General features: G+C 46.1%; 1 protein-coding gene and 1 long non-coding RNA gene across 2 annotated transcripts in view; both read left to right on the forward strand.

Moving 5' to 3' along the window:
* The window catches only part of LOC112213062, a 37,242-nt gene extending 27,646 nt beyond the window's left edge, over window positions 1-9,596 (forward strand). The window contains exon 3 of the long non-coding RNA XR_002946941.2: window positions 9,430-9,596. This is a non-coding gene — a long non-coding RNA (uncharacterized LOC112213062). The remainder of the gene's footprint in view (window positions 1-9,429) is intronic.
* The window catches only part of LOC100743267, a 153,454-nt gene that overhangs the window by 92,465 nt on the left and 51,387 nt on the right, over window positions 1-9,602 (forward strand). The window lies entirely within an intron of this gene.

Consider the following 9,602-nt stretch of genomic DNA (forward strand, 5'->3'; position numbering starts at 1 on the left):
CGCGGGAGCGCGCCGGTGATTTCGCCGTCGTGGCCGGCGAATCGTGAACCCGTCGCCGTGTGTATCTCGCTACAGCAACGATGGGAATTTACCAGGGTTGGCCGGAAATGTACGGCTTCCATATTTTCCAAGGAGAACGCGTTAACGCACGCGACCGGCGCGGCTAGTCGTGTTACCATCGAGAGCATCCGCCGTGATTTTCAGTCGAGACAAGAGGATCCACAGTAGCCGCGTTCTCGAGGTTACCGTGACCTTGGAAACGCTTATTTCGCGCGTGCTTCGCATCCTTGTAAAACTTTCGAGATTTCCAAGAAAATAGATCCGTTGTCGGGGCTACCGAAATTTCCTAAATCGAGACTAAAAGTATAGTTACGCGAAACGATGGGCAACAAAGGTACAATATCGTTCGTGTCGTTAGCCCATTAAGGACGAAGCGATGGTTCGCCACGATGTTGTACGTCGCTTCCAAAATTTCATAAAATTGGGGAAAGTTATGGAAGATGAGACGGATCCTTGCAACTATCGCCTGTCACAGCCAGAACGTTAGAAAATAAAGTTCGATAGACTGAAATGTTGCCTCACCGCAAATTGTTCACAGTTACTACCGTTGTCTTTAACGGATCGATAGCGCGTATCGTAAAGAAAAATTTACCGTTGTGTTTTTAACTAATTGTTAAACGACGCAAGATAGCCATATACGCGTTGTATAAAAGATTATCGATATCTGCCGTACTGAGTTGCTGCAGTTATACGCGAGTCTACGAAGCAGGCATTAACGAGGCAATATCGTACTTTGTCGGCGAGGAAAGTGGCGCCTCGATGGAAGAAGCTTAGCGCTCTAAGGATAAGAGTCGATGGATAGCCAGCTTAGTAGCAGGCAGTAGTCGCGGATCGCGCAGAAGACTAAACAAGAGGTTGGCGTCGACGACTAGCCGCTGTGCTCGGTTTACGGACGAAGACGCGTAGGGGAGGAGGCGCGAGCAAAGTCGCAGTGGCGGAACGCCAGCCAACGAAACAACGTTGCATTGTATTTCCTGGTAGGCCGTTAACCCAGGTCAGCAACTGCGAATCCGCGGTCCTCCTGCCGGTGTCGACACCTTTCTTTCCTTCTCGCTCTCTTTTCTTCCCTTCAGCCCGCGGCCCTTTCCGTTCGCTTTCGTCCTCTATCTTCGTCGCGTCTCTGTTTCGCTCGCGTCGCCGATCCCCCCAACGTGGACGCGCGTTCGCGCACACCGACTTTTGCTTCGTGACGCAGTTCCGCTGAAACCGGAAGTCCGTCGCTCCGCTCCGTTTCCGACACGCTTGGCGAACCGCGCGCCGTACCGGTGCGCGTCGATCCGCCTATCGAATCCTTCGTCTCGATCTGCCTGGATCTTCAGCCGCGTACCTGCCTTGGCTCGCGGATTTCCGAGATTCGCCATTCGATCCGTATCTTCAACGCCACAGTCGGCTTGATTTCATTTACTGTACGCGTCGAATAATCCATTTTTCTGCACAGAGGAATAGATGGCGTAGATACGTAGCGTGCAGCCGAGAAACGAAGGAAGAGAAACAGATAGGGAAATACAAAACGAACGAGCAACGATGATCAGGAGAGAAATCAGTATCGGAAGATAAAGTTAAAAAGTTTGTGTACGTACGAATCTGATAAGCGCGGGAAAGATATTTTCAAATAATGGACTTTAACGCGTATCTAATCATATTATACGTACACGTGTACGTGAACGTATTGTGGATCAGCTTGAAACTTCATTTACCGTGTTACGTAGCTCGACTGTCACAATCGTATCGCTAAAACTCGAAACGAATCTGGAAACACAAGATAAACGTAGCTGCAAAGTCATACTAGTACGCTGTCGTATTTATCGTGGCATTTACGTATTAATTAATTAGATCCAAGTATACTAGATTTCGTATCGTTTCGTCGAATCTATCGGGGACGATATTCGTCGAAGGAAGAACAGAATTATTGTCAGTCTGTTCGTAACGTGCGAGTTTGACCGTTCCGCGCCAAGTTCAACATTCAATTTCAAGATCTTCGAGCCTAGGTGACTCGAGTAGCCCTACTTTCGTACAACTTCGTTCCAATTGAAACGTTTCCACTTAAAATCTTCGCTTTGGAGCAACACGGCGGATGAACGCTGCTTTGAAACGCGCGAACGAAGCAAAGCTGAAAGCAGCGTTTATCCGCCGTGTTGCTACGAAGCGAAACAGCGTAAATTCGGCTTTAAGACGCGAGCGCGGAAAGACCACGAAACGGTCAGAAACGGCTCGTCGATCTTTGCCGCGTGTTATTGCTACGTGTAAAAACGTGACGCGGAACAGCACAAGACGGTTAATATCGTCGCGTAGAGTAATTAACGACGAATTTTAACGCGACGATTGGACAGAACCGATACGATCGCGTCGCAGCATCCGGGCCTGAGACAGGCGAACGCGATGGTAACGTCGAGCAGCGCATTAGAGCAACGTATTCAAAGTATAGCACTGTCGTAATCGTTTGGAACTGCCGGTTAAATCATGTCTATGGCCGACCGCTGGAGCACCGAGATATTTAAGCATATCCGTCTCTCTCGTTCTCCTGTGGTCCCTGGTGTCTCTCTACCACCCTCTCTTTCTCTTTCCGTCTCGTTCGCTCGCTCGCTCGCTCCGTTCCTGCGTGTCTAGCCACCTTTCTCTCCCTCCCTCGTTTTCTCCTGCTCGATGTCGTTTCGAGCCTCGTAGCCCATTACGAGCGCTCGAGTATCTCACGAAGTACGTGTAGCCCGATTGCGGAGCGGTGCCATTCGAACGAGATACCCGTGGCTTTTCAAGAGCCACGTTAATCCTAACTACTTTTTAGCATCGCACCTGGAGAGCACTCGGCCGCTTCGATTGCGAAAAAAATAAAGTGCTACCTATGCGCACTGTTGCACGCGAACCTGCCTCTCGAATCGAGGCGGAATCGAGACGCCTCTCCTTTCTCCACCGAGCTTATCCTAGCGGCGACCGCGTAATGAGAAAATGAAAAATTTCACGCCGCGTGAAGTCGGTTTTATCCGAGATATAATTGGACGTAAATCGTGTTTAGAGCTGTAATATCGCGATAGGAAGCGTTTGTTGACAGGAAAGAATCGTGCGATATAAAAGGGAGGAAAGATACGAGAGACTGTTAGCAGCCGAGCACGTTTGCTCGTTTATTTCGTGATTTTTCGCTAGTTATTTCACCGTCTAACGCGTTTGTCTTCGACGTACGCCACACTTAGTTTGTTATTCTTAATTCAGCCGATCGATTATTTTAGTCGCGCTACGATCTTTTCAATCGCGAGGCTAAGATTCGAAAATTTGGAAGATCGCGTCGTGGTGGCTCGCCAAATTTCACCGCGATCGGCGGTTCGAATGGCGTGCGAAGGAACATGCGAAAATACCAAGTATAATAAGACGCTGCTCTCAACTACTTCTGAGAAGGGACCATCAACTTCGCTCTTAGAGACAAAGGATTTCGACTGGATGTTTGTTCCGGCGCTGTTTAGTTCCGATTCTCCTGACAATGAGACAACGAGGAACGCCGTCGAGTGGAAGGAGAACGAGCGGGATCCACGTAACCGACGTGGTCGTCAAAGAAAGGTGCAGTGACACAGAAACGAAGCGAGAGAGGCGAAGGATGCGTCAGAGTTGGAAATAAAGAGGAGGCGTGGGCCGTGAGCTCGGGTAAAAAGAAGGGAAAGGTGAGAGGCAGAGAGAGACAGACAGACAGACAGAGAGACAGAGACCGAACGATCGTAAACGGACGCGTATGGGAGGTTATCGTGAAAGCCGGCTGTTCTGTGAATGAAGCACCCACTCCGATTCCCGTCGTGCCATGTACAGTTCAGCCGACCGACGAACTTGCACGTATTTGCATTCGATTAAAGACCGTCTCACGGGTGCACCGGCCGGAGTCGATGCACTTTCGACCTTCCACCAAGCTGCACGTTCTGTGTCGTTCCGTCGGCGTCGATCTTATCGATCTTATCGAATTTATCTTTCGACGCATCATGTAACGATGGTACATACGCTTCTGTCTAGAAGTTATGGAACACTTGCTAGTTTTTAACGCAAGGTTCGTTACGATAGGATCGCTAAAGTCTTTGAAATACAGTGCGATCGTTGATATTAAGCGTTAGTCGTAAAGTGACGCTAAAGTGAAAAAATTGGGCAAAATCGTACTTGTGTTTTTTCCGCCATCTTTATAATTTTAGTACAATACGTTTCCGTAATTTCCTCCCTAACGCAACCTACAGGTTGCGTTACTCGTCACGTCGGTACACAACATCGTCCAATTTGCTTGTATTATAATTGCCCTTGGGAAAATCAATCTCGTGTACTTTGAGTGAAAAAATAAAGGAACATTTTACGATCAAAGTATCTATTTATATCTATCCTAAATGTACCGATGACAAGTAAGTGTCCTGTAACTTACAACTATGGAAACTACTGCACGTAACGTTCTTTGTTTCGCGTTTTCCAAAACGAATCGCTGTGATCAGTGGAAGATTATTTTTCAAAATAATTCGTACATCGAGATAGCGATTTTAGAATTCACGTTCTATCGCTGTTCGCCTACCGAGTAGAAAGCAGAAAGCAGAAAGGTGAATCGTGTGGGTCGCACGAGTTTGCAGTAGGCGTGGTATCGAGGCGTTCTCCTCGAAAACATCGTTTCTCGATATCGCGCGGAAGAACCTCTTCGTTATCCTTTCACGAAACGAGCGATACCGTGGTTGGAAAGAGGATATCGAACCTGTCCGCTCCGATATCTTTACCGCGTTCCCATAGAAAGAGGAAGAAGAAGACATTGAAAAAGATCATTTTCCAATGACGAAACATCGATACGTTTCGAAACGGCGGCTTAACGCGTTTCGATTCGACCAACCTGCCACGATATCCTTGCAACGCGAAGCAGTGCAAATTGCAACATTGGACTACATAGTGAAATGTCATGGTATATATATCTCGTTTCGATTAGTTAACCACGATTGCCCTGCGGCTGTTTGTGAGTTTCCAGAGAATTCAATGCTACAAGAACATTATAGAAGAATGTGGAAAACGTGGAAAATACGTATATCGTTCGTTGTAAGGTTCTGCTCGGCGAAATAAGTTCCACTTGAATTCGACTGCTTCGTTTCTGTGTATTAAAAGTACAAATTTGCATACGTATCCGTGTCTAATTATCATACTCTCGCAACACGAAATACCGCGAATCTTAACGTTTCGGAAATTATCATTGCCTGGCGTGGTGATCGAGCGATAAATTGATAAAGTTCGCACGATTGCGAGAGTTGATCGGGACGGGAAACTACGAAACGCTACGTTTCAATGCGGCTAATTTGCCACGATACTTTCGTAACGCGAAGCGTCGCGAATCCGAATGTTCCACGTCCTAGCACGGATTGGCGTGGCAATCGAGCGATAGACGGTTAAATTGCGATTCGAACGCGAACGATTCCGAGGATTCGTCGAAGCGAGCGATATCCTGGTCGTTGGCTGAGCCGCTTAAGGAGTTGCTGTACGCGCTTTGCCGACAATAAAACCGGCACTTTAAAACTCGTTTAGCCGGCGCGCGTTCGCGAATAAGGATACCGGTGCAACCTGCTCCTGATTTTTGCTCGGCCCGTGTTCGGTGCCGCGGATCCTTCCGAAGAAAGGAAGGGAACAGAACAGAAAAGGAAAGGCGAGCGTCGAAAGCGAGGCCGAGTCGTGTTCGCGCGCGTGATATAACGCGACGTAATATCCGCGAGATCGCGGCCAGGCCCGAAGGAAACGAGTCCCTTCCTTTGCTTCGATTACACGTTGCCAGAACCGGTGCCATGCCGCGTGCTGCCTTTGCGCGCCAAACTCCATGCTTCTGCTTTTGTTTCTTCCTTTCTTTATAGACCACGGTACAGCTATATCGTTTTTATTCGAACGAAATTTCAATTAGCGAACGATCGACTGTTTTATTCTTGCGCCCATACGAGTGTGGACTATTAAAGCTTTCAATGACACGTGAGCGATTGCGTATGTATTAGGTTGTCCGAGGAGTTTCTTTCGTTTTATGAGGAAATAACAGGCACGCAACGTTTTTTGTTTTATATTATTTTATCGAATGACGTACGATCCATTTTGTTCTGTTGAGATAAACAACATTTCACAGACTTGGTTTCACGTTTGTACGAAGGTGCATTGTTGTGAAAAACACGTTTGCGAAAGAAAGACACTTTCCGGACAACCTGATATTTCCTGTTTTAAAATCCATCGTACGAGTACGTGGTATTAACTAACGAGTAAATAACTACACATAATATTTACGTAAAATGATTACACACGCGTGAGACAGTTTCTTCTTTCGTGTTCCGTACATACTCGTTTCTATGATATCGTTCTATCACGGTTTTTAATCAAACACGTAACATTATGCGTTTTGATCGAACATCAGGTAGTTCTTGAAATTTTACGTACATCGTATAGTCGCGTTACATCGCCATTTCCATCGATATTGAGACGATTAAATGGTCTCCTACCGATTGAATTTGCTTATCTGATCGTGAATTCTTATTATACAGAACGTACCGGTAATCATGGTACGATCAACAAGGCGGTGGTTTTATGTGAAAAAATAAGTTCCCCTAATAAAATCACTTCCTTCTTGATTATATCACGATTAATTTATTAGGAGGATTTATATCTTCGTATTAAATCATCTGCTTGCTAATTGCACCATAATTACTGGGACATTCTGTACGAATTGAGGATCAGATAGTTAGAAAAACCAACAAATAGGTTCGTATCGTACGAATCGCTTATCCCTCGATTTATACAAATTTCTGTTTCGTTTCTTTCCCCTCGAATTAAATAATTTTTTCTTCTTTTCGTAAGAAAAACAATTCGACTCTAATGTTACGAAAAGCCCATGTTACGAAGATGTTTCGTCGCTTACCACTGGAAACTTTTATGCTCATATGCGTTCTAGAAATATTTTGAAAATTAGCGCTGTCGCGAGACTCGACGATCCCGAACGCGTGTTCCAATGCTTTCGCCAGTCTGCGTGTACGAGATATTCGGCGATTAATTTTATATCATTGGTATTGACTAAGTAAGAAGGGTCAGCGTTCCATCTGTTTTCGACGAGAGGTCGAACGGGCCAGGTCTGGCTCGAAAGGCGGAGCTATTGTACGAATTTGCTGACAAATCTATTCCGCGGAGCGAAGGTGTTGCGCGAACAATAGAGCCTGGATATCCTAGCGAGTAATAATCGTATGGATTACCAGGTATCTCCGGTCATAGAAGGGGATCTAACAGACCAGACAATCGGTCCTCGGTGTACTATTCATTTGTCAGCCGACATTTCCACCAATAGTCTCTGGCATTTCGATTAAAGCTCGTCCAGACGTACACTAAATTACGACTCGGCTGGTTTCTTACACCGATACTCGTTCTCGGTTACAGCGTCAAAGATTTCTATCTATTCGTAGGTTATCTTTCAAAGCGTGGAGGAATATTTCTCGATAATTCAATCGCGCGTTCGAATTCTCGTACGTATTCGTTGGCAATCGTTGATCTAGCGAAAGGAAAATACGATTCGACACGTGCATTTATTATTAGACATTACGTATTACGATATATCTCTTATCGCTTTTTCATTTTACGTCTCTGCGCGGTCGAAATAGGCAGGATCCTACGACAAAGTTATTCCTGTTAAAGTAAAACCTCGGGAAACTTCGTTCCGAAGCGTATTTCCTGCCTTTGTCTGTCGACGATCCTGACAGCTAAACTAAATTATTTTAGCGTTTATAACACACTAACGCGATTTATCGTTCCAACCGTACGGTTCCAGAACTGGTAGGGATCCTTCTCGTATCACCAAACTCGTCTTTCGTCTGGTACGCTCCACGATATCACGGTAGGAAAAAGGAGAAAAGGATCCGTGAAAGGAAGGACCACCCACGTCGCCTAAAGGACTCAAAGGCAAAACAAAGTTCTGTGACAGGATGAGCGTCCACGTATATCCTTTTCGCGGTCGAAACGAGAAACGACACCGACAAAAACACTTCCCTCTGGCCCGCCGGGGCGAAAGGGCTGCTGCTCGACTGTTTGTTTTTCCCTTTAGTGGGTCTCGATGAAAAGCCAGCGCGAGAAAAAGGGGTCGCGGTTCTTTCAGCTCCTAATCGTTCCTGTTTTCGATTCACGTTCGTCGATTACCAATTACATTGAACGACTCGCCAGCGAAACAGCTCGATCTTATCAGGCATACGTCACGCGTCGTTATCGCGATAGCAATGTCGCGAGATATTAAAATTTCCACGCGTTTTCTCGGTGCTTACGCGACCGAGACGGTTATCCAATAGTCCAACCACGATTTTCAGCTTCTCTTCTCGCCTTGTATGGCGCGGCTTGTGTCACGTAAAATTAATGATAAAAGAAGGAGTAGGTGAGCAATAAGTCGACCGTGCTTTTATAATTTCGTAGGCTTTTATTCACGAAAATGATTAAGCATAATATTACAATAAAGTAGCGAAGTTAAAATAATTGTTCAAATCAGGGCCAAACTGTACACAAGACTCAAGAATCAAGACTAAAGACCAAAGACTCGCCTCGTGGTCGAATGCTTGCACTTCTTATATGTTGTTTTATTTGTAGGTGTTGAGGGGCAAGGGGAGGATCCTGATTGCCCTACGTAATGGGGAAAGCGTAATGTTGGGCCATGTGCAAAGGTCAGAACTTAACGGTTCGCTGTCAGATAGTACGGAATGACGTGGATTTGAGTATGGTCGTTGTCACACTTGCACCGGTTTGGAAATATCGTTGCAGCCGGTACCAATTAACTGGTAGCCCGATCTCGTATATCATACACGCCATTATCGCGATTTTGCGGTAAGACGAAGTTAACGAAAGAAGATATTCGCGAGGAAATTATGAGATTGAGAATTTATTTGACTTAGCATCGTGAACCCTTCGATGAATGCAGCCTAGCGTGTCGTGCGGATTCTCGATGAGTATAGATACACGAATATATTATGAGAAGAGGAAAGGTCATGGATAACCAACGTGGAGGAATTCTGACCTCGATGACTAAGAGCGTTGTTCGTAGAAAGCATCGGGAAATCTGATAAAAACAAATTGACTCGATGTCGAGTCGAAACACAGACTGGACTCGATAAAGTGGTCGACCGTCCAACGCGTGACCAATTGAAAATTTTTCAGTGCACGTAGAATTTAAGCCGAGTATTTAAAGACCGCGTTCTCCGCGGTTTATTTTACGAGATCGTTTGTCGTATTGGCGAAAACGCGAGAAACACGGGACGGTGAATGGCATCGATTCGCATGCCGTGACTCGCAAAGCGTTTTTCGTTCCCTCCACTTTGTCACGCGACTCTTCTTCGCTTTTTTCATCGTCACGCCAATAACGTTTTTCCCCTTTGGTTTCTGTTGCAGGTAAGCATCCAAGCTCGAGTCTTTCACGGCGCCACGCAATTACGGCAAATTGCTGTTTGCCTGCAAGTATCAGCGGAGAACGCGTCTCTCGCTCGGAACTTTGGCGCGTAGCCGGTTTTTCCGCAGCTTTCCGTGACTCCAGTTCGCGTTGGTATCGGCTCCGTGTCCCGTTC

This window comes from Bombus impatiens, unplaced genomic scaffold, assembly GCF_000188095.3.
Source record: "Bombus impatiens unplaced genomic scaffold, BIMP_2.2 scf_0463, whole genome shotgun sequence".
In the NCBI taxonomy this organism is placed as follows: Eukaryota; Metazoa; Arthropoda; class Insecta; order Hymenoptera; family Apidae; genus Bombus; species Bombus impatiens.